Source organism: Theropithecus gelada, chromosome 16 (genome assembly GCF_003255815.1).
Source record: "Theropithecus gelada isolate Dixy chromosome 16, Tgel_1.0, whole genome shotgun sequence".
NCBI lineage: Eukaryota > Metazoa > Chordata > Mammalia > Primates > Cercopithecidae > Theropithecus > Theropithecus gelada.
In genome coordinates this window covers 24074670-24101559 of record NC_037684.1, presented here as the reverse complement: position 1 = coordinate 24101559, position 26890 = coordinate 24074670, and the positions used below count along the sequence as shown (strand labels likewise).

General features: G+C 39.7%; 1 protein-coding gene across 5 annotated transcripts in view; it reads right to left on the bottom strand.

The window, feature by feature from the left end:
• SPOP (speckle type BTB/POZ protein) overlaps nt 1–26890 on the bottom strand; it is an 85723-nt gene that overhangs the window by 34344 nt on the left and 24489 nt on the right. The window contains exons 3-4 of one of the 5 annotated variants that reach the window (XM_025361390.1): nt 11062–11109; nt 6658–6708 (exon numbers count right to left, since the gene is read on the bottom strand). The exons of 1 other annotated variant lie outside the window; for it this stretch is intronic. The gene's annotated coding sequence lies outside the window, so the exon portion shown is untranslated. Of the gene's footprint in view, nt 1–6657; nt 6709–11061; nt 11110–16365; nt 17195–26890 lie in introns of those variants that run through there. 3 more of the 5 variants (XM_025361391.1, XM_025361389.1, XM_025361388.1) reach the window with 3 other exon arrangements.

The following is a 26890-nucleotide window of genomic DNA, read 5'->3' as shown; positions in this document are numbered from 1 at the left end:
CAAAATACTAAATACACTTAAAAAATTTTTACAGACACGGCTTAAAACAAAACTCAGGGTTTCAGACAGACCTCACTCAGCAAAGGAAAGACTGAGGTTCTCTTATGTCTTTTATCAGGTTCACACTTTGTAAAACTTTACAAATTAAGGATGCTTGTTTTTCTGTTGTCGTTGTTTTCTTTCTTTTAAAATTTTTTTAAAAAAAATTTGTAGAGACAGGGTCTTGCTATGTTGCCTTGACTGGTCTCAAACTCTTGGCCTCAGGCAATCCTCCTGCCTTGGCTTCTCAAAGCACTGGGATTATAGGCATGAACCACTGTGCCCAGCCTGTTTTCATTTTTTAAATTCTTAAACATTGCATCTATAGGGGGATTACTAAGTGAATCTAGAGATCAAGAAGAAAAAAGTCAACAACAGCCTTACAGAAAAACGGGCAAAGAACCACTTGGCCGGGCGCGGTGGCTCAAGCCTGTAATCCCAGCACTTTGGGAGGCCGAGATGGGCGGATCACGAGGTCAGGAGATCGAGACCATCCTGGCTAACACGGTGAAACCCCGTCTCTACTAAGAAATACAAAAAAATAGCCGGGCGAGGTGGCAGCGCCTGTAGTCCCAGCTACTCGGGAGGCTGAGGCCGGAGAATGGCATGAACCCGGGAGGCGGAGCTTGCAGTGAGCTGAGATCCGGCCACTGCACTCCAGCCTGGGCGACAGCGCGAGACTCCGTCTCAAAAAAAAAAAAAAAAAAAAAAAAAAAGAACCACCAACGGTGTACAGAAATGGAAATACCCAGTGGTTCTTAAATATATGAAAAGATGTTCAACTCTCATTCAAGATAAAAATGCAAATTAAATCACACATTGATTCACCCACTGAATTGGCAAAGATCAAAATGTTTGATAACACTTACCCAGGGTAAAGACAACATTTCTGGTTGGAGTATAAATTGTTACAATCTCTGTGAAGGGCAATGTCTATCAAAGTAAAAAATGCACATCCCCTTTAATCCAGCAATTTCACTTCTAGAAATGTATCCCTACTGATACGTTTTAAATGACAAATATAAAAGGTTTTTCACTGTGGGACTATATATAAACACATGAAAAAGGAAATAACCTAAAAGTTCATCAACAGTGGATTAAATAAACCATGATACAGATAATGTAATAATACGCATCTCTTAAAAAAATAAGGAAGCTCTATTTTTTAATAGAAAATGTATATTTGTTTTAACATATAGAATATCTCCGAAAAGACACAAGGCTCTAGGGATGCTGGTTACTCCCATGGAAGGAAACTGGGTACACCTGAGTGGGAAGAAATCCCACCGTATTCCTCTTAATACTTTCTGAATTTTGAACCATGTAAATATATGACCTATTCAAATAGTAAATTTAAAAATTTAAAAAGGAATTAGCAGCCTTTACAATTAATTTTTCCAAGTTGTGAAGAGGCTTATACATCAGACCCACATGAGAGACAAGAAAGGAATTCTTCAGTGGCCTCCATTGCTATCTGAGTAAAATCAACCTTTTCGTCATGACCACCATGGCCTCAGCATACCTCCCTGACCTTCTCTAACACTCTTCTCAATCCTGATGTTTTAGTCACTCAGGCCTTTAACTCTAATCCACAAACACGTTGGGCTCTTTCCTCAGCCCACAAAGCTCTTTCTTCCCTCAGGTCTTTTTATAGGTCGGTCCTTCTTGTAATTTAGGTCTCCTATCAAATGAAGTTATCTTCAGAGGGGTCTTCCCTGACCACCCAGTCTGAAGCCGCTTCCACTTCTAGCCTGTTCCTCTCATCACACTACCCTATTTTATTTTCTTCTTTATTACCACTACCTGAAATTATCTTGTTTTTATTTTTTCACTTGTCTATTGTGCTCCCTACTAGAAGTTAAGCTCAACGAGAACAGTATCCCCCTGTGCCTAGTATGGCCTAACAGGCACTCAGTAAATATTTGTTCAATGAAATTCTGGTTGAGTAACTAGACTCCTTCTCTTTTGGGATCATTTTTCCCTAATGAGTTCTAGTTAATAAATTAAAGTTTAGAAGTTGTTGAATGAATGTAGCTACAGGAATCCAGGCATACTTTTAAAACAATAAAACATTTTAAAAGGAAAACTATCAAGTCACTCCAACTTTAAGAATTTATTGAGTACATTACAAAACTATACTCTTCCCTGATTAAAAATTTTTTCAAATTCAAGAAAACAGAAGAAAAGGGAAACCTACAGAGCTATGGGGGGGAGTTCCTGAATCCACAAGACAATAGTGAGAAAAGTACATTTCCCAGAATAAGTCAATCCTGGTTACAGAAGTACCATTACAGCAGCTGTCAGGAACCTAAGCTAAACTCTAAGTTATTTCAAGTTAAATTCTTTTTTTTTTTTTTTTTTTTACAGAGTTTCACTCTTGTTGCCCAGGCTGGAGTGCAATGGCATGGTCTCGCTTCACTGCAACCTCCGCCTCCCGGGTTCAAGCAATTCTCCTGCCTCAGCCTCCCAAGTAGCTGGGATTACAGGCGCCCACCACCACGCCCAGGTAATTTTTGTATTTTCGGTAGAGACGAGGTTTCACCGTGTTGGTCAGGCTGGTGTCGAACTCCTGACCTCAGGTGACTCACCCACCTCAGCCTCCCAAAGTGCTGAAATTACAGGCGTGAGCCACTGCACCTTGCCTCAAGTTAAATACTACATATTACAATAAAATTCTAATATATTGATTGAGGGAAATCCTTAGCATCTACTTTTATTTGTTATATTGTTTTTGTATCTGACACTGGGTTTGATTCTGGATGTATGGAGAAAAGATAACTAACATTTATTAAATACAGATCAGTGTAAATATGTACATATGTAAAAACATGACTAGGCATATAACTAAATTTTTTCTATATCAGGCTAAGATATAGAACATATTTCTGTCATAGCCAAATATTTCTCTAATTAAGAGTTGAACTGCTTTGTAACTGTTGTATATAAGGAAAACCTAGAAACAAGCATAGTATTATGTGTTCAAGTCAGTACTTGTAAGATTTTCCCAGTTTACAGGTATCTCTTAGGTAAGTATAGATTCTAAAATGATTGTGAGGATTAGATATGCACTTGTACATAAAAAGGCTATTTCTCCTTCCTCTCCTCAATCTGTGTTACAATTTTATAGAAATGCCTAGCCAGTAAAGCTCATCTAGATAGATCAAGTCAAGCTGAAGATGAATAAGAAGGTACATGACTCTCAAGTCACTAAACCCAATAGGATAACAACAGAATGCTCCGACTCCCAAGCCTCGGTGTGTGCTGGCAGTTTACAGGCTTACTGCTCTTCTTTCAGGTTATAAATAACTACAAACCGTCCTTGTCCCCAAGGAGACCTTAGCAGCCAGCTCAAAGGTTAAAATATGGAATAATTCTCACTTTGGATGCAACTTTTCCAAACAGCAAAAAAATCAAAAAAGCAGAAAATGTAATGCCAATTTAGGGCAGGGGGATCATTCCCTTGCCCTAGAAACTATCCACTATGTAACAGTTATTGATATAAACATGTTAGCATAATTATCTACCCCAAAAATATGTCCAGGAAGAATGCAATGCATCTCTGCTCCAAATGCTGAAGTTTGTCTTAGAAAGGGGCAGATGCCACTCAACCACCTTGCAGGAGTGCAACTCCCTGGACCTTAAAAACACTTCTTGAATTTTTGTTTTGCTTTTAATTTAGGCACAAAGGACTACTGAGCTAAACACATCCACATAACAACATCAGAGGAAAAAAATTCCTCTGTCTCCATTTGGATGGAGGATCCAGCAGAATAATGGCCGCAACAAGCACAGGTTTCACAAGATCTGGGTTAATACCATCAGGTGACATGCTGCTGTTGTTAATTACAGAACCCCTGCTAGGAAGAAAAACTCCTCCAGCTGCTTTAAAAAAAAAAAAAAAGAAAGAAAATAGGGTTCCTCAGATTAGACTTTCCCACACTGGGAAATACCTGAAATGGAAGGACAGGAATCCGGATCAGGAAAGAAACCTGATTACAAGGGGCTATTTCACTTCAAAGTGGGTCTCAGTTCCAAAAGAGAACATCTTTAGAAATGAAGTCAGAAAGGCAAACGCAAACAATCAACAACCTCGCCATTCTCACAAATTAGAATCGTGTGTTGATTCCACTAAATGTCTTGGGGACAAATCTCTAGGGCCACAAAGAGTGAACTTGGGAAAGATGAAGATTTTAATACATCCACATATTATAAAAGATGCCTCCTCTAGGTTGAGAAAATTTACTTATTCTAAAGAAGAGCTGAAAAAAGAATCAGAAAAGGAGGAAGCAGGGAAAAGCCCTATGGTAAGAAGATTCCATTTATTACATAGGTTAATATTCTCATGGCTATTTTCCAATTTGAGAGGTTATGGTCTTTCACCCACTCCCCTCAATGATGACTATGAAGAACCTTATAAAATCTAAACAGTAAACAGATGAAAGGGCTGGCCCTAATACTATTTAAGCATGTCCAATCTGCAAGGAATTCAAAAACAGAAGGGTCATTTCATGAAACAAATAGAGCTTATATAACCCCACAGAGTCCCCTGGTTTTTATAGAAGCCAAATTCAACAGGCAGTTCTCTTTGGCCATCTATACTTCAGCCAAGCCATTTAAAAATATTTCTTGCTAACATGATGCGGCTATGGAAGGGACCCAAGGAATGGATTTCAAAGGAGAAAGTCTAATTAGTCGTAGGGCATACATTTTGAAATAAGTTCATTAACTTGGAAACTGAAAAGGCCCACCTGCTCCAGAGGATTTGGTCTCCTACAAGGGCAACCGATTATGTTCAGCATTAACTATTACTATCCAGCAGTAAAGAATTCAGTATTCCCATGAGATACTTTTCTTCCTGAAAGGCACCTAGACCTCCTTCCAACTATAAAAGAGAAGAGAGGTGTATGTATGTTTTTAATCTTCTCCTTTACAGTCTTAACTAAAAAAACCTAACTACTATTTACATGGACCATGTGCCTTACTTGGAAACAATCTGCAGAAAATAAATTCCCTCCTCTAACATTATTAAAAATAAGCAAAATTATATGTTAATGTTACAGTTCTAAGTAAACGAAATGGAACAAAGGATGGGCAGGAATTTCTGTTTTAAGTGTTCATTCCAAAATTCATGACTCAAGGAAAAAGTAAAACCACACAAGCAGACAAAATAGGGAAAGTTAGACAGAATGTCTGTCTTAACAGAATTTCCTGGCTCCTGATGATGTGTGTCAGAATTTAAAAGATCGAAATGCAATAACACCTATTTAACCCAACATAACTCTGACAAAACATACACAAGCTTTGGAGGCCAAAATCTCATACTACAAAGTAAAAGTTATAAGATGTTACACAAAATGGTGGAGAGTTTTTTTCTGTAAGTTACACAGAGAGATAAGAGCTCCAAGGTAAAACACACAGAGGCAATTTGTTCAAAATCAAACTCCTTTTATAAAGTAAAATGAAGCCTACAAATTTCTTTGAGGTCTCTCTCTTTTTTTTTTTTTTTGAGACGGAGTCTTGCTCTGTCGCCCAGGCTGGAGTGCAGTGGTGTGATCTCAGCTCCCTGCAACTTCTGCCTCCTGGGTTCAAGCAATTGTCCCACCTCAGCCTCCCGAGTAGCTGGGATTACAGGCACGTGCCACCATGCCTGGCTAATTTTTGTATTTTTAGTAGAGACGGGGTTTCTCCATGTTGGCCAGGCTGGTCTCAAACTCCTGGCCTCAAGTGATCCACCTGCCTAGGCCTCTCAAAGTGCTGGGATTATAGGCATGAGTCACCGCACCTGGCCCCAAGTATCTCTTTTCATAAACTGTAATTCTAATTTCCCTGAAGGTCTTTTATGTTTTTGGGTTTTGTTTGTTTGTTTGTTTTTTAGATAAGGTCTTGCTCTGTCGCCCAGGCTGGAATGCAGTGGCACAATTATGGCTCAGTGCAGCCTAGACCTCCTGAGCTCAAATTATCCTCCACCTCAGTCTCTTGAGTAGTTGGAACTACAGGCATCTGCCACCACACCTGGCTAATTTTTGTATTTTTTGTAGAGATGGGTTTTTACCATGTTGGCCAGAATGGTCTTGAACTCCTGAGCTCAAGCAATCTTCCTGCCTCAGCCTCCCAAAGTGCTGGGATTACAGGCATGAGTCACCATGCCCAGCATTCCTGAGGAACTTTTCTAGGGAGAAAAATAATCTGACTCTAAGGTTTCCATATCATATATTATCAACCATTGATTAAAAATTTAAATTCAAATATCATTTCTCCCCTTACCATTATTGTAAAGTCTTATCCTATATCTAGAAATCACCAGAGAAGATCAGAATAAATAGTTCTGGCTTACTCCAGGTAAGAATATTTAAAATAAAACTTATTTCGTAAGTGAAGCCACTTATGAAAAATGTTTATTTAACACTGTAATGATTCTTATTTTAAAAAGAAAATCTTACATGCTTACCTTATATGACTTTAACTTTTTAACTTTACCTATCATTTGCACTAAAATGAAACAGTAGATTGTACTCAAGAGGTGTATTTTTAAGTCATGGTAAATGTTTTTATGCATTTCATTCTGCTTTTTCCCTCATGATTAAACTATATTTAAAATAAAACTATGTAAAAACTCACCAAGTTAAGTCAGTAGGAAAACTCTAATTTGTCTTGTCTAACAGGAAATCTCTGTTGGAAATAGAGAATATGAATCAGACTTAACTAGATTCTGAATCTCATACAAGTCTCTACTTATTTTGTCTATTCCTAAAAAGGAAAAATCTCACAAAAGAAGGTGATACATTTGCAAAGAAATGACTAGTAAAAATTTACTAGTCAAAATTACCATTCTTAGGTCAAGACGGGTGGATCACTTGAGGCCAGAAGTTCGAGACCAGCCTGGCATCATGGCGAAACACTGCCTCAACCAAAAACACAAAAAATTAGCCAGGCGTGGTGGTGCGCGCCTGTAGTCCCAGTTACTTAGGAGGCTGAAGCACAAGAATTGCTTGAACCCGGTGGTGGGGGATGGGCTGGGGGCAAGGTGGGGCGGAGATTCCAGTGACCCCAAAATCATGCCACCGCAGTCCAGTCTGGGCGACAGAGTGAGACTCTCTCAAAAAAACAAACAAAAAAATTACCATTCCTTTATCTCATCACTAGCTCTGAATGCTCTATTTCTTAGTCATCTCTCAAAAAAAGATTATACTTAGAAATGGAAGTCAGAAAAATCCAAGCTGGTTCTCCTTTTTTTTGAGATACAGTCTCAGCTCTGTCAGCCAGGCTGAAGTGCAGTGGAGTGATCTCAACTCACTGCAACGGCCACCTCCCAGGTTCAAGCAATTCTCCTGCCTCAGCCTCCTGAGTAGCTGGGATTACAGGTGCCTGCCACCAGGCCTGGCTAATTTTTGTATTTTTAGTAGAGACATGATTTTGTCATGTTGGCAAGGCTGGTCTCAAACTCCTGACCTCAAGTGATTGGCCCACCTCGGCCTCCCAAATTGCTGGGATTACAGGCGTGAGCCACCGCACGCAGCCCCAAGCTAGTTCTTCTAATAAACTGACCTATGAGTGCAGCAAAAATGAAGTGACTTGTCTCGTGTCAATACTTACAAGAAAAGAGAGATCACTGTTGCCAGCTCTTTCACAAAATGCTGAAAGAATTATTACAAGTTTTAATGTAAAACACCCTTTTAAAAAAGTGCTCTATGGGTAAATTACACCAAAGCAAGATGCATTTAAACAAAGCCATGTATCCTATGGTTTCTGTTTAGAGACAAGGTCTCACCATGTTGCCCCAGCTGGAGTACAAAGGCTATTCACAGGCCCGAACACAGCGCACTATCTCAGCCTCCTGAGTAGCTGGGACTATAAAGGCACACGCGACCAGGCCTGGCCCTATGGTTTTAATAAACAACTGTGACAATGAGATGCAGAATGGTGGACATTAAAGACTGGATTAATACTGATTATACAAGGGAGAGAAAGAGGTTCCTGTTGAAGACTGGAGAGATAGCCAAGCAACACCAACCTCTGATAATCCACCGTATCCTACAAAGTAGCTCAAAACAGAAACAGTGATAAGAGAAGTAGCAATGCTTCTTGGAGTCTAACATAGGCAGAAAATTCCACTGCTATATTCTCTTTTGTGAGAAAATAAAGTATTGCATAAATCATGGGTAAGTGATTCCTTAAAAATAGAATCTCAGCTGGGCACAGTGGCTCATGCCTATAATCCCAGCACTTTCAGAGGCCAAGGCAGGCGGATCACAAGGTCAGGAGATTGAGACCAGCCTGACCAACATGGTGAAACCCCATCTGTACTAAAAATACAAAAATTAGCTGGACATGATGTTGCGTGCCTGTAGTCCCAGCTACTCGGGAGGCTGAGGCAAGAGAATCACTTGAACCCCACAGAGGTTGCAGTGAACCAAGATCGCACCACTGCACTCCAACCTGGCGACAGAGCAAGACTCCGTTTCAAAAAAAAAAAAAAAAGAGTCTCTTTCTGAAAATATAAGCACCAACTTTAACTAGTACATTGGTACAAATAAGATTCTCTTAGACTATGTAATAGCTTTTGGTAAACAAAGTCCAGTTACTATCAGTGATCAAACAGCCATCACCAAAAACTGTGCTAAATGACTGATGCTAAAACAGGGCAGTCTTAATCAGATACCATAAAATAAATTCACTTGCGGTCAGGAGTTCGAGACCAGCCTGGCCAACACGGTAAAACCCCGTCTCTACTAAAAATACAAAAATTAGCCAGGCATGGTGACGGGCGCCTGTAATCCCAGCTACTTGGGAGGCTGAGGCTGGAGAATCGCTTGAACCTGGGAGGCGGAGGTTGCAGTAAGCAGAGACTGTGCCAACAATCCCACGTAGTTCAGTTAATAGTAGCAGGAGTCAGGCTGAATTCATGCAACAAATATTTACTGAGTACCAACTGCAGGGCATTCTTTGCGACACAGTGGTAAAAGAGACAGACAAGGTTCCTGACCCTCTGAGGATAGAAAGATAGAATGCCTTTAAGGCAGAAGATATCAACCAACTCTTAACAAACGAAAATGAATAGCTATGATTCTTAAAGCAGAAACCAATACCTTTAGTCCCTTACTCTCCAATTTTTTTTTTAAGCTTTGGGTTTCTCAAAATTTAAAGCATCTGACAATACTGCTAAGGGCTGAACAGGGAGACTAACATACTGTTGGTAGGAGAACAAACTGGTACCACCACTTTGGAAAATAGTTTATTATTATCTAATAAGACTAAAGATTCTACAATTCTGCTGCAAGTACATGGTCTAAAGAAACTTCTGTACATGTTCACAGCAGCATTGTTCATTAACAGCCAAAAACTAGAAACAATCCAAGTGTCTATCAACAGAATGAATACATAAATTGTGATATATTCATATAACAGAATGCTATATGGCAATGAAATCAAACTACAGTTCTATATAGTAACATGGATGAAAGTTATGAACATACATATTGTTAGGTTCTTCCTGAAAGAAGACATAAAAACGTAAAAATCACATAATATATTATTCCAATTTATACAAAGTTTAAAAACAGTTTAAAAACTAAATTATATTGTTTTAGAATAAATCCTAGGTGGTAAAATCATGAAGAAAAATAGGGATATGATTATCATACATCAGAACAGTGGTTATTCTGAGCAACGGTATAGGTTATGATCTAGAAGTGAGACGCAGCAGGCTTCTTCCAGGTGTTGGCAATGATACATTTCTAGGTCTAACTGGTGGTTACATAGGTATTTGCCTTTTGTAATTAATCCTCACATTATACAGTCATGTTTTGTGTATTTTTCTGTTATATTTCATAATAAAAAATGTTCAGGCCAGGCATGGTGGCTCACGCCTGTAATTCCAGCACTTTAGGAGGCTGAGGAGGGTGGATCGCTTGAGATCAGGAGTTCAAGACCAGCCTGGCCAACATGGTGAAACACCATCTCTACTAAAAATACAAAAAAAATTAGCAGGACATGGTGTCACACACCTGTAATCCCAGCTACTTGGGAAGCTGAGGTGGGAGGATCACTTGAACCCAGGAGGCAGAGGTTGCAGTGAGCCAAGATGGTGCCATTACACTCCAGCCTGGACGACAGAGTGAGACTCCGTCTCAAAAAAAAAAAAAAAAAAAAAAAAGTTCAAAGCATACATGATTAAAATAACCTAATAGAGTAGATCTCTAGCCTCCAATAATATATAAGTGTGAGTACATCTTGCACATAATAGTTTTTTTTTAAAAAAAAAGATAATTTAGGATGAGAAGTCAGTAATAAAACAAGGCCACCCAGGAATAAATACCTATAGGCAGGATTTTCTATTACTTTCTTTGAATTTAAATGCCATACCTAAGATCTATATTTCAGGGAAATTTTCTGTACTAATATAAAGGTTTAAATCTACATATGACTACCACCAGGAACCATGAGTTAATCCCCAAATTATTTTGAGACAAAATCTTCTGAAAAAGCAAAGCCAAGACACAAGTATTTTTTGATTTTACTAGTTTAATCATGGCCTCTGATGGAACCTCCAGTAAAATCCCAACTCCCTCTGAGTGAAAGCCTTACAATGGCCAAAAGGGTCCTGCACAATCTGGACTTGATTACCTCTCTGGCCTCATTTCCAGCTATGTTTTCCTGATCTCACTATGTACCAGCTACACTGCCCTTTTTTGTTTCGGTTCCTCAGAATAGGCCCATTCCTGCCTTGGGGCTTTGCACGTGTCATTTTCTGTCTGAATAAATCTTCCCCTCGATGTTCTCAGGGCACACTCCTTCACCATTGCTAAGACTTTCCTTGTCACCATCTCTGTAAGGTCTTCCCTGACACCCTTAAAAATGAATTCCTGGCTGGGCGTGGTGGCTCGTGCCTGTAAATACCAGCACTTTGATATGCCGAAGTGGGTGGATCACTTGAGGTCAGGGGTTCAAGACCAGCCTGGCCAACACGATGAAACCCCATCTCTATTAAAAACACAAAAATCAGCCGGGTGTGGTGGCACACACCTGTAGTCCCAGCTACTCAGGAGGCTGAGGCAGAAGAATCGCTTGAACCTGGGAGGCAGAGGTGGCAGTGAGCTGAGATTGCATCACTACACTCCAGGCTGGATGACAGAGCAAGACTCTGTCTGGAAAAAAAAAAAAAAAAAAAAAAGCAATTCCCTCCCTTAACAGCCACAATCCTATTCCTGCTTCATCATTTTTTTTCTATAGCACATAAAGTCATCTACCATCCTGTATCTTTTTACAATCTGTCTTCTCTAACTGGAAAATAAGCTCTACCAAGGCAGGTTTTTGTCTGTTTTGCTGCTGCACCCAGACAGTGTCTGGCGCATGGAAGGCTACAAATACTTATTTAATAAATGACTGAATTAATGTTTTCTTTTAGATTCCCCTGCTTGAAAGATTAGACAGTAACTCTATACAAAAAAAAAAAAAAAAAAAAAAAACCCAGAATGTTTCCCCCTTCTGTATGTCAAATTAACAAAGTTTATTCTGCTAACAAGTTTCAGGTTTATGCACTTACTATTAATGAGTCAGAAGATTAAGACTTCTAAAAAGTTGATACAAACATAACTATATTTTCCCTTAACAAATGTGTAGGCCGGGCGCGGTGGCTCAAGCCTGTAATCCCAGCACTTTGGGAGGCCGAGACGGGCGGATCACGAGGTCAGGAGATCGAGACCATCCTGGCTAACACGGTGAAACCCCGTCTCTATTAAGAAATACAAAAAAAACTAGCCGGGCGAGGTGGCGGGCGCCTGTAGTCCCAGCTACTCGGGAGGCTGAGGCCGGAGAATGGCGTGAACCCGGGAGGCGGAGCTTGCAGTGAGCTGAGATCCGGCCACTGCACTCCAGCCTGGGCGACAGAGCGAGACTCCGTCTCAAAAAAAAAAAAAAAAAAAAACAAATGTGTAACATTGGCCAGCCACAGTGGCTCATGCCTATCATCCCAGAACTTTGGGAGGCCAAGATGGGTGGATCACCTGAGGTCAGGAGTTTGAGACCAGTCTGGCCAATATGGTGAAACCCTGTCTCTACCAAAAAATACAAAAATTAGCCTGGTGTGGTGGTGGGCACCTATAGTGCCAGCTACTAGTCAAGAAGCTGAGGCAGGAGAATCGCTTGAACCTGGGAGGCAGAGGTTGCGGTGAGCCACGATGGCGCCACCGCATTCCAGCCTGGGTGACAGAGTGAGACTCCACTTCAAAAAAAAAAAAAAAAAAAAAGTGTAATACCTGTTTTTAATGATAACAATGCCATTGAGGGCACAAAGAGACAAGAACTCTCATGTACTGCTGGTGCGGTGTAAATCAGCATAACTATTATGGGAATTACTTAACAATATGTAGCATAAAGACTGAGTACTTACTATATATACTATTTAAGTTTGTAAAAAGTGAGCACATTTTACTTTTATAGTCAGAAAAAAAGTTTTTTAGAAGAAAGAATCATGCAAAAAAATATATAATTTCAATAAAAAAGTTCTTCAGCACCTTGGAAGGCCAAGGCAGGCAGATCACTTGAGGTCGGGAGTTTGAGACCAGCCTGGCCAACATGGTGAAAACCCGTCTCTACCAAAAAATACAAAAATTAGCAAAGCATGGTGGCATGCGAAGAGATCAGTGAGCTGAGATCATGCCACTGCACTCCAGCCTGGGTGACAGAGTGATACTCTGTCTCAAAAAAAAAAGAAAGTTCTTTATACTGTATTTTGACTCCAACAAAAGCAATAAAGTCTTCTGTTACATATCCAGATGAAATATCTCAAGAGGGTAACTACAGTTAGAAAAATAATGGTTTTTTACTTAGGAACTAAAAAAAGTTTTATAGCAGTTTCCAGAGTGGAAGGGAAAACAAACTCTACGGTGTTAGTGTTCCACATAAGAGCACAATTTTCTTCTAAAGAAAGATTTAAGATAGGAACATTTCTCTGTAGCATAAAATGTGGGACTGATGTGACAAAAAGCAGGTAAACAATTCCATTCAAACTTGGTGACTACGATGACATAGGGAAGATAATTCACTAAACGAGATTGCCTACTGGGTGACATGACAGATACTTCTGAGTATACATATAGTGCTTATACTTTTGAAGGAATACGTCATCTATGTTAAAGTTGGCATAAGCCTAGATCCAAAGGTTACTTTCCAACCACAATACTCATTACCTGAACCAAACCCTAAGACAAGAACAGATCTGAGATAAAATACACAGGCATCTGATATACTAGTTCTATTTATTACTCTGATTTCTATTTGAAGGTCTTATTGGTTGTCTTAAAAAAAATTCAGCACATAAATTCTCAAATTCTTAAAGATAGTTGATATATTCATGAGACAGGTGGCTGCCCAAACTAGTTGTTAAGAAAGGAAGTCCTACTCAAACGCTTGCAGCAGGCAGAGTGTGTTATTAGAGAAGAGTAACAGTTTTCATTTGTAACACTTCAGGATTCCAAGTGCTCAAAGCTCTGAATAGGAGCCAGGTTTAAAGGGTGAAAAAACACAGAGCAAAAAAATTAAAAATATACTCAACCTCACAATAATGAATAAGGCACAGTGGATTAAAGACTCCAGAAAAAATTTATAAATGAAAATCATTGGTAATTGAAACATATGGTCCTTGAACAAAATTTAAATGTAATAATTCTAATCAAATATCAAGGTGAAGACATATTTTTTAAATGCTTCCTTTGGCTAAGAATGCTTCAAGAAACCCTTCTATAAATATCAACTATGTCTGGATCATACTGAACTTAGAAAGTAACATAAGAAGAACATGAACTGGATTGGAGATCACTAAATAGTCCCACACTCAGTAGGGAGAAAATATTCTAGAAGGCTGGGCATGGTGGCTCACGCCTGTAATCTCAGCACTTTGGGAGGCCCAGGTGGGCAGATCACCTGAGGTCAGGAGTTCAAGACCAGCCTGGCCAACATGGTGAAACCCCATCTCTACAAAAACACAAAAATTAGCCAGACACAATGGCGGGTGACTGTAATCCCAGCTACTTGGGAGGCTGAGGCAGAAGAATCACTTGAACCTTGGAGGCGGAAGTTGTAGTGAGCTGAGATCGTGCCACTGCACTCCAGCCTGGGCGAAAGAGCAAGAATCCGTCTCAAGAAAAAAAAAAAGAAAGAAAGAAGGTATTCTAGGAGTTAAAAAGTAGTAAAAGAAAGCTTATAAGGAGAATAAAAGGTGAGCAGTAACTGAAATTTATTTAAAAACACCTAATAACATGAGACAACAGAAATGCAAAATATTAAAATGTAAGCTGGCCAGGTGCTGTGGCTCACACCTGTAATCCCAACACTTTGGGAGGCCAAGGCAGGAGGATCACATGAGCTCAGGAGTTCAAGACCAGCCTAGGCAACATAGTGAGACCCTGTCGCTAAAAAATTAATTAAATTAAAATAAAATGTGAAGTTGCCAAATTTATCAGATTCCAAAAAGAATCCATAAGGAAAGAAAATTTCAGAGCCTCTCATTCTCTGATAAAAGAAGACCATTATTCCAAAGTATGGAAGGTTTTCCTCATCCCTCTCCCTCCCTCAAATAATGACTATAAATACCAAAGTGTTGGACCCAGTGGGAGAACTCAAATAATGAGATAGTTTAGGACAAAATCAAACCACTGAAACAAAAGAAGAGGAGAAGGAGGAAGAAGAAGATGATGATGAGGACAAAGACCAGAAAAGATATGTACAAAGTTGTTCACTGGTTGTCTGTAATGTAATGGGGGAAAAAAGGAAAACAATTTAAATATCCATCAAATTAAATATCCAAGGGACTGTGGAAAACCTGTGAAATATTCATACTGTATAATAGAAACAAAACAGCTAAAATGGGAGACCTAGATCTGAATCTACCAACATGTACAGATTTTGGAAAACAAGAATGAAAACAAGACTGCTGCAGAACTTTTTTATATATATATATAAACACACACACATATGCACATATGTACTCACACGTATATAATTGTCTAAAAATTAAGCACATAAAGCAATACATTTTCATACATACACACATACATACACATCTACATTGCACTGGAATGATACACGCTAAATTCACGGTAACAGGTGGTCTCTGGTAGTGAAGGATGGAAACAGAACAGAAAGTATAAATAAATAAAACTTTAGCTGACAGTGTCACAGTCTCTTTTTGTTTGGCTTTTTCTTTTTTTAAGCTTTTCAAATCTATGAATTCAGGAAAAATGGTAAATTAGAAAAGCTAAAGATTGCTTAATGACTTGTGATACAGAAAAAAAAGCTAAATAGCTCAAAGCAATATTTTAAATAGATACTAATGCAGCCTAAATCAAACCAAAAAGAGCCAATGAATTCAGTCCAGATCATCTCACTAATGAAAATCCTGTGTTGGTAAATATTTTTTCTATAGCTGATGGGAATTATACAGCACTGGGGTTCCTTAAGCAGCGAAACTAAAGGGACTGACTTTATATATGTCAATAAGAAAGTACATCTTTTTCTTTCTTTCTTTTTTTTGAGACGGGGTCTCCCTCTGTCACCCAGCTGGAGTACAGAGGCTCGATCTCTGCTCCCTGCAATCTCTGCCTCCTGGGTTCAAGCAATTCTCCTGCCTCAGCCTCCTGAGTAGCTGGGATTACAGGTGCGCACCACCACGCCCGGCTAATTTTTTTTGTTTTAGTAGAGATGGTGTTTCAGCATGTTGGTGAGGCGGGTCTCAAACTCCTGACGTCTGTGATCTGCCCACCTCAGCCTCCCAAAGTGCTGGGATTACAGGCGTGAGTCACCGTGCCCAGCCAGAAAGCACATCTTAAATAAAAATAATGTTCATAGTAATCCAACATATCTTCATTGAGACCATAAATCCTTATATTTTGCCTTAATTTTGTTTATTCCTCTAAGAACCAATCTCTCTTTTAATCATCTCAAATTTCAGTACCTGAAACTCAAAGACAGATTATAAAAACAACACTTGAGGCTTTTTTTCCTTCTTGAATTGACTTAAGCTTTTTTTCCTTCTTTCAAATATGTTTTTCCTCCTTCTTCCTTGACTTTTCCCATCTCCAACCTGTTGTTGTTTTTTTTTTCCTTCCATTCTCTCACCAACAGTTGCTTTCAACTGCTAGCAAGCCTCTGGCATATTTATATTTTTCACTTCTTTGAGGAAAAGATGCTTCCACTCCACAGCCCAAACATCAAATAAAGGGGAAAAAATTTATGTAAAAAGTACTAACCATATTTTGATGCCTTTCCTTTCTGTATTATGGCTAGGAATAAAGCTCTAATTGCCAAACAAGAGAGCAAAATCAAACTTACCTGTACGTTTTATCATCTTTATAACATTTAAATTTATCCAGGGTGCTCTGTTTCACAAGTCACTTTGGTTAGGAATTATAAGGCCACGTAAAATAGGCCACTATAGTTGAGCACTATAGTCTAGTGGAAACCATAACCTCAAGATTCACAGTAGACAAACAACCTAGGCCAGGTGTGGCGGCTCATGCCTTTAATCCCAGCACTCCGGGAGGCCAAGGTGAGCACATCACTTGAGGTCAGGAGTTCAAAACCAGCCTGGCCAACATGGTGAAACCTTGTCTCTACTAAAAATACAAAAATTAGCCCGGCATGATGGGGCAAGCCTGTAATCCCAGCTACTTGGGAGGCGGAGGCCACAGTGAGCCAAGATCACGCCACCGCACTCCAGCCTGGGCGACAGAGTGAGACTCTGTCTCAAAAAAAAAAAAAGAAAGAAAAAAAGAGACAGAGAAGCAATGTGTGCATTTCCACCCCCATCCTCCTTTAAAAGGATTTCCAAGGTCCTTTCCAGTTAAATGCTTTAAGCTATATAACCACTCCCTCATAAGCAGTATTCAATGTTTCACAGTCTTCGAAGTACTCTGACATTTATGATCTTATTTGGGATTTTCAACAGCTCTGTGAGGCACACAGAGCAAGCAAGTATTTTACAAATAAGGGAACAGAAGCTCAGAGTTCCAATTTGCTGTGGTCACATGGCTATTAATGGGCTTGAATTCAGAACACAAAGTCTTTTAACTCCTAAACCAACATTTTGCAATTCCTTTGGGGTGACTCTTAGATCAGGTATGGTCTTTTATTCAACATGTAGGAATGGGAAAAATACCTGAGAAAGATACTTACATTCCCTAGCTTTCAGTTCCAATTTCATTTTCAAGTGGCAACTCAGTATGAATGTATGTTCTTTTGGCAGGGCAAGGTGACTCATGCCTGTAATTTCAGCACTTTGGGAGGCCAAGGCGGGCACATCGCCTGAGCTCAGGAGTTGCAGACCACCCTGGGCAACATGGTGGAACCCTGTCTCTACTAAAAAATACAAAAAAAAAAAAAATTTGCCAGGTGTGGTGGTACATGCCTGTAGTCCCAGCTACTCGGAAGGCTGAGGCTGGAAAATCACTTCAGCCCAGGAGGCAGAGAGGTTACAGAGAGCCGAGATCATGCCACTGCACTCCAGCTTGGGCTACAGAGTGAGACATCGTCTTAAAAAAAAAAAAAAAAAAAAGTAGGCCGGGCGCGGTGGCTCAAGCCTGTAATCCCAGCACTTTGGGAGGCCGAGACGGGCGGATCACAAGGTCAGGAGATCGAGACCATCCTGGCTAACATGGTGAAACCCCGTCTCTACTAAAAATACAAAAAACTAGCCGGGCGAGGTGGCGGGCGCCTTGTAGTCCCAGCTAGTCGGGAGGCTGAGGCAGGAGAATGGCGTAAACCCGGGAGGCGGAGCTTGCAGTGAGCTGAGATCCGGCCACTGCACTCCAGCCTGGGCGACAGAGCGAGACTCCGTCTCAAAAAAAAAAAAAAAAAAAGTACATTATTTTGTTCTAATGAATTTGGATCACCATTATTAATGGAGACCTCAACAAATCATTAATGGGTTCATATCTACTTCCACGACTAGATCCTGGGAACGAATCTTATGTTGTAATTATTTTTATTATTTTTAAAATTTTTTTATTTCTTGAGATGGAGACAGAGTCTTGCTCTGTCACCCAGGCTGGAGTGCAGTGGCGCAATCTCGGCTCACTGCAACCTCCGCCTCCCAGGTTCAAGCAATTCTCCTACCTCAGCCTCCCAAGTAGCTGGGATTACAGGGGTGCGCCACCACGCCCGGCTAATTTCTGTATTTTTAGTAGAGACGGGGTTTCACGATGTTGGCCAGGCTGGTCTCAAACTCCTGACCTCAAGTGATTCACCTGCCTTGGCCTCCCAAAGTGCTAGGATTATAGGTGTGAGCCGCTGTGCCTGGCCCTCCTATGTTGTAATTATTTCAGAATGACTTTTCATGCTTTAGCACCTGATAATCAATTTTTTCAAATAAAATATCTATTGTTTTAACATGCCAGAGTAATTTTTCTAGTCTAAGTTTTCAAGAAACCAGCGTCTTTCTCCACAGCTATCTTCCTCTCCTTCGCCACAAGCTTACAGAATTAAAAAGCACAATTTTTACCATTCTTTAATTATACTCATTTCAGGTGTCTAACATGACTAAAATACTAACTCGTACCTCTTCGACTCAATTGCTTAAGCTAAAAACCCTATCTTTTCCTATCCTCTTTATCAGGAAGTCCCGTCAGCTGTCCTGCTTCTCAATGTATTCCATATTTATCCATTTCCGTCCAAGCCAGAGTTTTCTCACCTGAATAGCTACTGGTTTCTAATTGATATCCCAGCTTCCTCTGTAGCCCAATTTATGTATTCTTCACATGATAGCCACAGTGGGCTTTTAAAATGTAAATCCAGATATTGCTCCTTCACTTAACCACACTTAGAATTCGAGCTCTTTATCTGAACCTACAGAGTCCTATAAGAGCTGGCCCATTATACCAAATTCATCACCTACCACTCTCCCTTATCACTAACTTTACTCCAAAAACACTGGGTTTTCTCTCTACAAACAAGCCAAGATTGTTTCCATCTTAGGGCCTTTGCATTTTTCCCTCAGGCTGGAAGAAACTTCTTCCAGATATTCACATTGCTTCTTGTTACTTAGGTCTTCTCTGAGCACAGCCAAAAGCAGTAGCTCTACGCCTACACCTGCTATGAATTTGTTTCATGTGACTTAATCCTCTACACTGTCTACAGTCTATAGCCTGATCATTCAGGTGCACTTATAATAATCACATGTGGTCCTGCAGGGCTGAGACTCAGAACCTAGACAATGGGGCCTCTCTTGAAAGAATGCCCATTTCTAAGTCTGAAGCAGCCCCCTGGTCTTTTTCTTTTCAGTGCCCAACAGAGTACCTACTAAACTCTTTTTACTTTGGGTGTACAATTTTTAAACAAAGCCATACTTAATCTTAGAAAATTTTCCTATGATGTTGTTTAGGTCTCTCTTTTTAAAAATTACATCACACCTCTAGATTCTGTATTTTTTTATTTGCCTTAAAGAAATCAGCCAGGAGCGGTGGTGTCCCATTATGACTAGTCTTTTTTTTCTTTAATTGATAGAAAGTAAACTATGGGCTGGGGTGTGGTGGCTCATGCCTGTAATCCCAGCACTTTGGGAACCAAGGCGAGCAGATCACCTGAGGTCAGGAGTTTGAGACCAGCCTGGCCGACATGGCGAAACCCTATCTCTACTAAAAATACAAAAATTAGCTGGGCATGGTGGCGCATGCCTGTAATCCCAGCTACTCGGGAGGCTGAGGCAGGAGAATCGCTTAAACTGGGAGGCGGAGGTTGCAGTGAGCTAAGATTGAGCCATTCCACTCCAGCCTGGGCAACAAGAGTGGAACTCAGCCTCAGAAAAAAAAGAAAAAGAGGCCAGGCATGATGGTGAATGCCTGTAGTCCCAGCTACTTGGGAGGCTGAGGCAGGAGAACTGCTTGAAACCAGAAGGTGGAGGTTGTGGTGAGCCGAGCTCGTGCCACTGCACTCCAGCCTAGGCAACAGAGCAAGACTCTGTCTCAATAATAATAATAATAATAATAATAAATAAGCAGAAAAACAAAAAGTAGAGATATGAGTATTTCTGGAGATGAAGAGCTAAATAATACCAGCAATTTTAACAAATGCCTTATACAGTGATAGTAAAAATTGACGAAACTTGCTAATACTAAATTTTTCCAGAGTAAAAGACTAAGCTGATTTGAATAAACTGATGGAAGTTATTAACACTCTTTGTGGGCGAGAAGTTTGTACCCAGAACATCCTGCATTGTGCCTAGCACAGAGAAGGTGCTTCACAAGAAAAGTCTGGTGAATAAAGGAATAAAATAGCTCTGGAGATATAAAAGGACTTAATAATACCCAGTCAAATGATTTCATTTTACAGATCAAGGAACTGAACCCCAAAGCAGCTTAGTGGCTTGCCCAATGTGATAATAATACACAGGAAGCCAGCAGCAGAGTTCGGAACAGTACCTAGCTACTAGCTATCACACTATCTCCTCACAGTTATGTGGGGGAAAAAAGAGATGTTGGGTTCAAGAATTTCAGTGTGGGTAAATGAAAGATAAAAGACTGGTGAAAAATAATCAGACTGTAATTCAGGACACTGGGTCCAATAATGATTGACAAATTGGAATAGCACAAGAAAGATATTGGTGAGGCACTATAGTTACCTATTAAGTAAGGTCCAAATGGGCTACCAAATTCTCTCCATTATCAGAAAGGATACTAGAAACAAAACCAGAAAACACACACAAAATTGCCTTCCCTCAACCTAGCTTTCCAGTCTTGTCTAATGTGACTGTTCAAATTAAGTCAACTGTCAAGCTACTCAATTCCACTGCTCAGTCTATATTCACAACAAAATTAAAGTGGCTATACAAACTGGATTCCTCCTAAGGATATGGAGTTACAAAGATAAATTTGCAACTCTATTTGTTCCTGGCTCCTATAACCTTTTCTTATTTTCAATTCAACCAAACTTTACTGATTAAAACAACACAGACATAATTTGACTGATTCTTAAGATGTGAAAGGTATCTTTATTTCTTGAATAAAAGGCATCCTTTATTTCCTCTTTCAAAGCAAAGATTCATCCTATCATCTTAATCAAATTAGTATCAAATATTTAGAGTACCCATTTTGTGATAGGCCTATGGATCATTTAAATTTTGGAAGAATAGGCCCGGCACTGTGGCTCATGCCTGTAATCCCAACACTCTGGGAGGCCAAGGCAGGCGGATCACTTGAGGTTAGGAGTTCCAGACCAGCCTGGCCAACATGGTGAAACCCTATCTCCACTAAAAATACAAAAATTAGTCAGGCGTGGTGGTGGGCGCCTGTAATCCCAGCTACTCAGGACTCTGAGGCATGAAAATTGCCTGAACCCAGGAGGCGAAGATCGTGACATTCATTGCACTCCAGCCTGGGCGACAGAGTGACACTCTCAAAAAAAAAAAAAAAAATTGGAAGAATAAGTTTTCCCTACCTATACTACTACAGGCTGATCATCCCTAATCTGAAAATCTGAAATGCTCCAAAGTCCAAAACTTTTTGAGCACGGATATGATGCTCAAAGGAAATGTTCATTAGAGGATTTCGGATTTTTAATATTTAGATTAGGAGTGTAAATATTTCAAAATAGGAAAAAAATTAAAAATGTGAAACACTTCTAGTCCCAAGCATTTTGGATAAGGGATGCTCAACCTGTAGTAGAGTCACTACTACAGACAGATTTTAATCTTAAAGCTAACAACTAATCTTAACATTAGTAAATGTGTTTCTATTGCTTGTGCCTTTGTCAATCAACATAAAAAAATATTCATTGGATGCAGTTTGAATGTCCAGTCCCAGGCTGAACTGCCAATCTCACCATTGCCAATGTCTCTGTGTGGTTTGAATAAGGAGAAAGTGTTTCTGGCCTTGAAGACCCAGGAGAAGACTCAACTTAAAAGAATAACTCATATTTTCAAGAATGTAGAGTTTCTCTTCAGTACATAAAATTTCCTCCATTAGACAATTTCCTACCATCTCTTAAATTCTTCCTTTAAATAGCAAGCCATTTAAAAGTCACCAAGACTATACCCGACCCTTTCACCCCTGCATACCAAATGGAACAAAAACACAGTAAAACCAATTTTAAACATCTAGAATAGTCAGATAGGAATTCAAATCAGGAAGGGAAACTTTGGACTCTAGACACAAATTCACTTCAAATTAATACTTAAGGAACTTATAAATATATTTCTAAGGATTGGGCCCCTCAAAGTTACAAAACATGGGGAAGAGTTAACACTACCACTTTATCATTATTGCCAGAGGTGGTTGCTTTAAGAACTGTCTTACAAAGGTCAGCGTTTTATTGGGTCTTCCAAAAATCAATCCTTCACAATGAGAAATGGACATCAGTTAAATAAACTGCTAGAATAAGAACAAGTCAATATATTCATAAGCTATTGCTATTCTCAGGGCCTGAATTCTAGTGCAGGCTTGAAGATACTTTCCTGAATGTGAATTTCCTCATTTTTCTTTCCCTCATCTTTAATTGAGGGTGACTGTGTAAGAATCTCTAAGGTCCCTTCAGTGCTAAAGTTCTATGCCCCTTTGGAAACACTGTTAAAATTGTTTCTACCTTTTTTCATATATGCATTTTATTTTAAAGAAAAGCAGTATATATATATATGTAACTTAAATAATTCAGAAGTTACAAGAAGTTACAATTGAAAAGTAAGTTTCCTTCTAGATTTAAAATCCCTCTCTAAAGCTTTTAGAGAGGGATTTTTTATATCTTCGGAAAAAAACAACAAAAAAATGAACATAACAGGCATCTACCAGCATATATATATATATAAAAAATATAAATATACATGTATTTTTTTCCCTGTAGACACACTTTATTCTTTCTAATGGTTGCACAGAATTCCACTGTTACCCTGCTGAATGGTTTCCATGCTTTTGCTACTGCAAACAATGCAGCAACAAGTGTATCTAAACATAAGCACAAGTAGGCCCAATAGCCTGCACGCTGTTTATTTTGATATTTTGAAATTACCCTCCAAAATATATCAATACGTACTTCCAATGTGACTCCCACTTGAGCATCTACCCTCTTTGATACATTCAGGATGGTCAGAGATAGTCACAGAAGAGTGGGTACAAAAAAAACCTTTAAGTAGAAGAGCCAGTGAGATTTAGACCAAAAAAAGAAAAAGTCAAAAATGCCTTTTATAAATACAAAAATAATATAAATATATAATATAATATACACAATATATAAGTATATAATAGATATGATATGTGGTACTTTGTTTACAAGATTTAAGTGTTGATGCTTCCTTGCGGAGCTCTGAACGAAGATATAGACAGGAAAAAAAAGTTTTTTCTATTCAAGGAGAGTAGGTGAGCAACTTGTATTGCAAATCCTATGAATCCCAAGAAGGCCTAATTCTGTCTTAGATCAGGACGTGAATTTAAATGTACAACTAAATTCCACTACATATAATCTGGCCTCTTTCACCCAGAAATGGTTATCAGCACAGTGAAAGTGAATTTAGTTCCTCGTCTTTGTCCCTGACAAAGCCATTAACCCCCAATTAAATAGGACAGTGCACGATTCCAGAGGTGATAAACATGTTAGTACATGTTTATTTTTAAAACTGTTTTTTGGGCACTTTTAAAACTGTTTTTTACTAGTGACAGTGTCTCGCTATGTTGCCCAGGCTGTTCTCAAACTCAGGGACTCAAGTGATCCTCCTACCCTGACCTCCCCAGAAGCTGAGACTACAGGTATGCTGCCACCACACCCAACTAAATGTTTAATTAAATAACTGTTACAATGTCTGGCATGTAGTAGATACTGAATAAGTAATTATTAAATTAATTCATGGCATCCACTTTGGAAATTGCATGTTAGTTTCTTTTTTCTTTTCTTTCTTTTTTTAAAAAAAGATAGCACTTTGTGAGGCCGAGGCCAGTGGATTGCCTGAGCTCAGGAGCTCCAGACCACCCTGGGGAACATGGTGAAACACCATCTCTACTAAAATACAAAAATCAGCTAGGCGTGGTGGCGCATGCCTGTAGTCCCACCTATTCGGGAGGCTGAGGCATAAGAATCCCTTGAGCCCCGGAGGCGGAGGTTGCAGTGAGCCAAGATCGTGCCACTGTACTCCAGCTTGGGCAAAAAAAAAAAAAAGGAGCCTAGTATGGTGGCACATGCCTGTAGTCCCTGCTACTAGGGAGGCTGAGGTAGGAGGATCACTTGAGGCTAGGAGTTCAAGGCTGCAGGTTGCTATGATTGTGTCTGTGAATAGCCACTCTAGCCTATGCAATAGAGTGAGAGGTATCTTTAAAAAAGAGAGACAGACAAGGTACTCCTATGGTGCCTGGGCTGGACTTGAATTCCTGGGCTCAAGGGATCCTCTAGCGTCAGCCCTCCTAATAGCTGGGACTACAGGCACACACTATTGAGTATCATCTTAGTTTTAACTGAAAGTATTTGCAAAGGACTATGTAAACACAAGGCAATTCTAGGGGTGGGTGTGTATGTATGTGGTGAGGAGGAATATATGAATTCCTAAAATCAAAATAAATGTATGTGAAGTTCCCATTTTCCTTTCCTGTAACTTGCTATTATAAATATTTATTACATCTTCGATTTTAACATGCTATTAATTTTGAGGAGGAAAAGAAAAAAGCAATACTTTGCTCTTAAACTGAAATGCAAAAAAACCTGCATATTTTAGAATCAGAGAAACTTAGTATATCTAAAGTGGTATATTTGTTTTCAACTGAAGCTCCCTCTAATTTTGTAAGTAGGAAAATACAATTTATGAAAATTCATATGAGACTATTCCCAACACATTATTTTTTCTCCTCACCCAAGTATACCAACTACACCCAACACTAAATCTCTTAAGAAAACTGCCCCCTACCATGCCCAGCTATGAGACAGACTGAGGCAGGGGGAATTTCTTGAGCTCAGGGGGTCAAGTCCAGCCTGGAAAACATAGGAAAACCCCCTCTCTTAAAATAAATAACTAAATAAAACAACAACAAAACTTGCCCCCGGTTTCTTCTACTATCAGGAGTCACTGAAACACAAACCTCACAATTTTAAGCATCAGTGGGAAGAACTCAGAATCAAAGCCAACCTTATATATACCTACACATAAAACCAACTGGTATTATGCTGAGAACCAGAAATCTCTCTTTCAAAATGAAGGCGGTCTTCTAGGCTTTGCTCTGACTACACCACAATTTACTGGTAGGGCCCAACTGCAGACACTGGGCTCAGAGCAAATACTTCCAGGTATCCAACAGGGCATGAACTGGAAAGGGGAGGATGAGCTGAATTAAATGGGATGGAAAGTCAAATATTAGAGTTACTCTGGGGCCGGGCGCGGTGGCTCATGCATGTAATCCCAGGCATTGGGAAGCCAAGGTGGGTGGATCATGAGGTCAAGAGATTGACCAACACGATGAAACCCCATCTCTACTAAAAAAATACAAAAACTGGCTGGGCGTGGTGGTGTGCGCCTGTAGTCTCAGATACTAGGGAAGCTGAGGCAGGAGAATCACTTGAACCTAGGAGGCAGAGGTTGCAGTGTGCCAAGATCACACCACTGCACTCCAGTCTGGCGACAGCAAGACTCAAACAAACAAACAAACAAAAGAATTACTTTGGGCTGGGTGCAGTGGTTCATGCCTGTAATCCCAATATTTTGGGAGGTCGAGGTGGGAGGATCACTTCAGCCCAGGAGTTCGAGACAACCTGGACAACATGACAAAACGCGATCTCTACAAAGAAATACAAAAATTAGCCAAGCGTGATGGCTCGTGCCTGTGGTCCCAGCTACTTGGGAGACTGGGGTGGAAGGATCACTTGAGCACAGGAGGCAGAGGTTGGTAGTTATCTGGGAGGTCCCCAAATTCTATCACTAATAAAGAAACCCTTACCTGCAGGCATATGATTTGAGTTGCAGCTGAAGAAAAATAAAAATCTTCTAGGTGCTTGAAAATTCTACTTATTACAGTCAACATCCCATTTATCAGACTGAATTCCACAGATTAGTAAATAAAAATTTTAGGTTAAGTGTTTTCAAATAAAAATTTTAAACAACACCAAAACAAAACAATAAAAACCTCACAAATATTCCAACCAACAATTAAACAAACAGGCCTCGGACTGAGGAAAAGGAATCACACCCCTCAATACAATCTACTGTTTCCAAGACACAAGAATCTGTTTCTTGGACTTGAGATTGGTATTAAGTGGCAGTGGACCAAGGAGAAAAAAATAAATGACATGAAACAAACCCAAAAATCAAATCCAAAGACAATTTAACACTGAGCTTGCTCGTACTGTCAAGAACAAATTAAAGCAATGTTTGCTGGGGTTGCCATAGCAAACTACTATGACATAAAAGAAAACAATAGCTCACAATAGGCTGTAAACAGTCTAGTAATCAAAGTGCGTATTTATTGGTTACTGCCTATAGCTGTCAGAAAAGTTTATCCAATCAGATCAGGTAATACATATAACTTTCTTTTTTTTTTTTTTAAAGAGATGGAGTCTCGCTCTGTCACCCAGGCTGGAGTGCAGTGGCGCGACCTTCACTCACTGCAACCTCTGCCTCACAGGTTCTAGCAATTCTCCTGCCTCAGCCTCCCAAGTAGGTGGGACTACAGGCACACACCGCCATGCCCAGCTAATTTTTTGTATTTTAGTAGAGACGGGGTTTCACCGTGTTGCCCAGGCTGGTCTCAAATTCCCGAGCTCAGGCAATCCACCTGCCTCGGTTTCCCAAAGTGCTAGGATTACAGGCATGAGCCACTGCACCTGGCTATACAAATAACTTTCCAAAGTAAGTTTTTAAATTGTTGTCCAATGTTCTTGAGATTTATAATTAACCCAATCA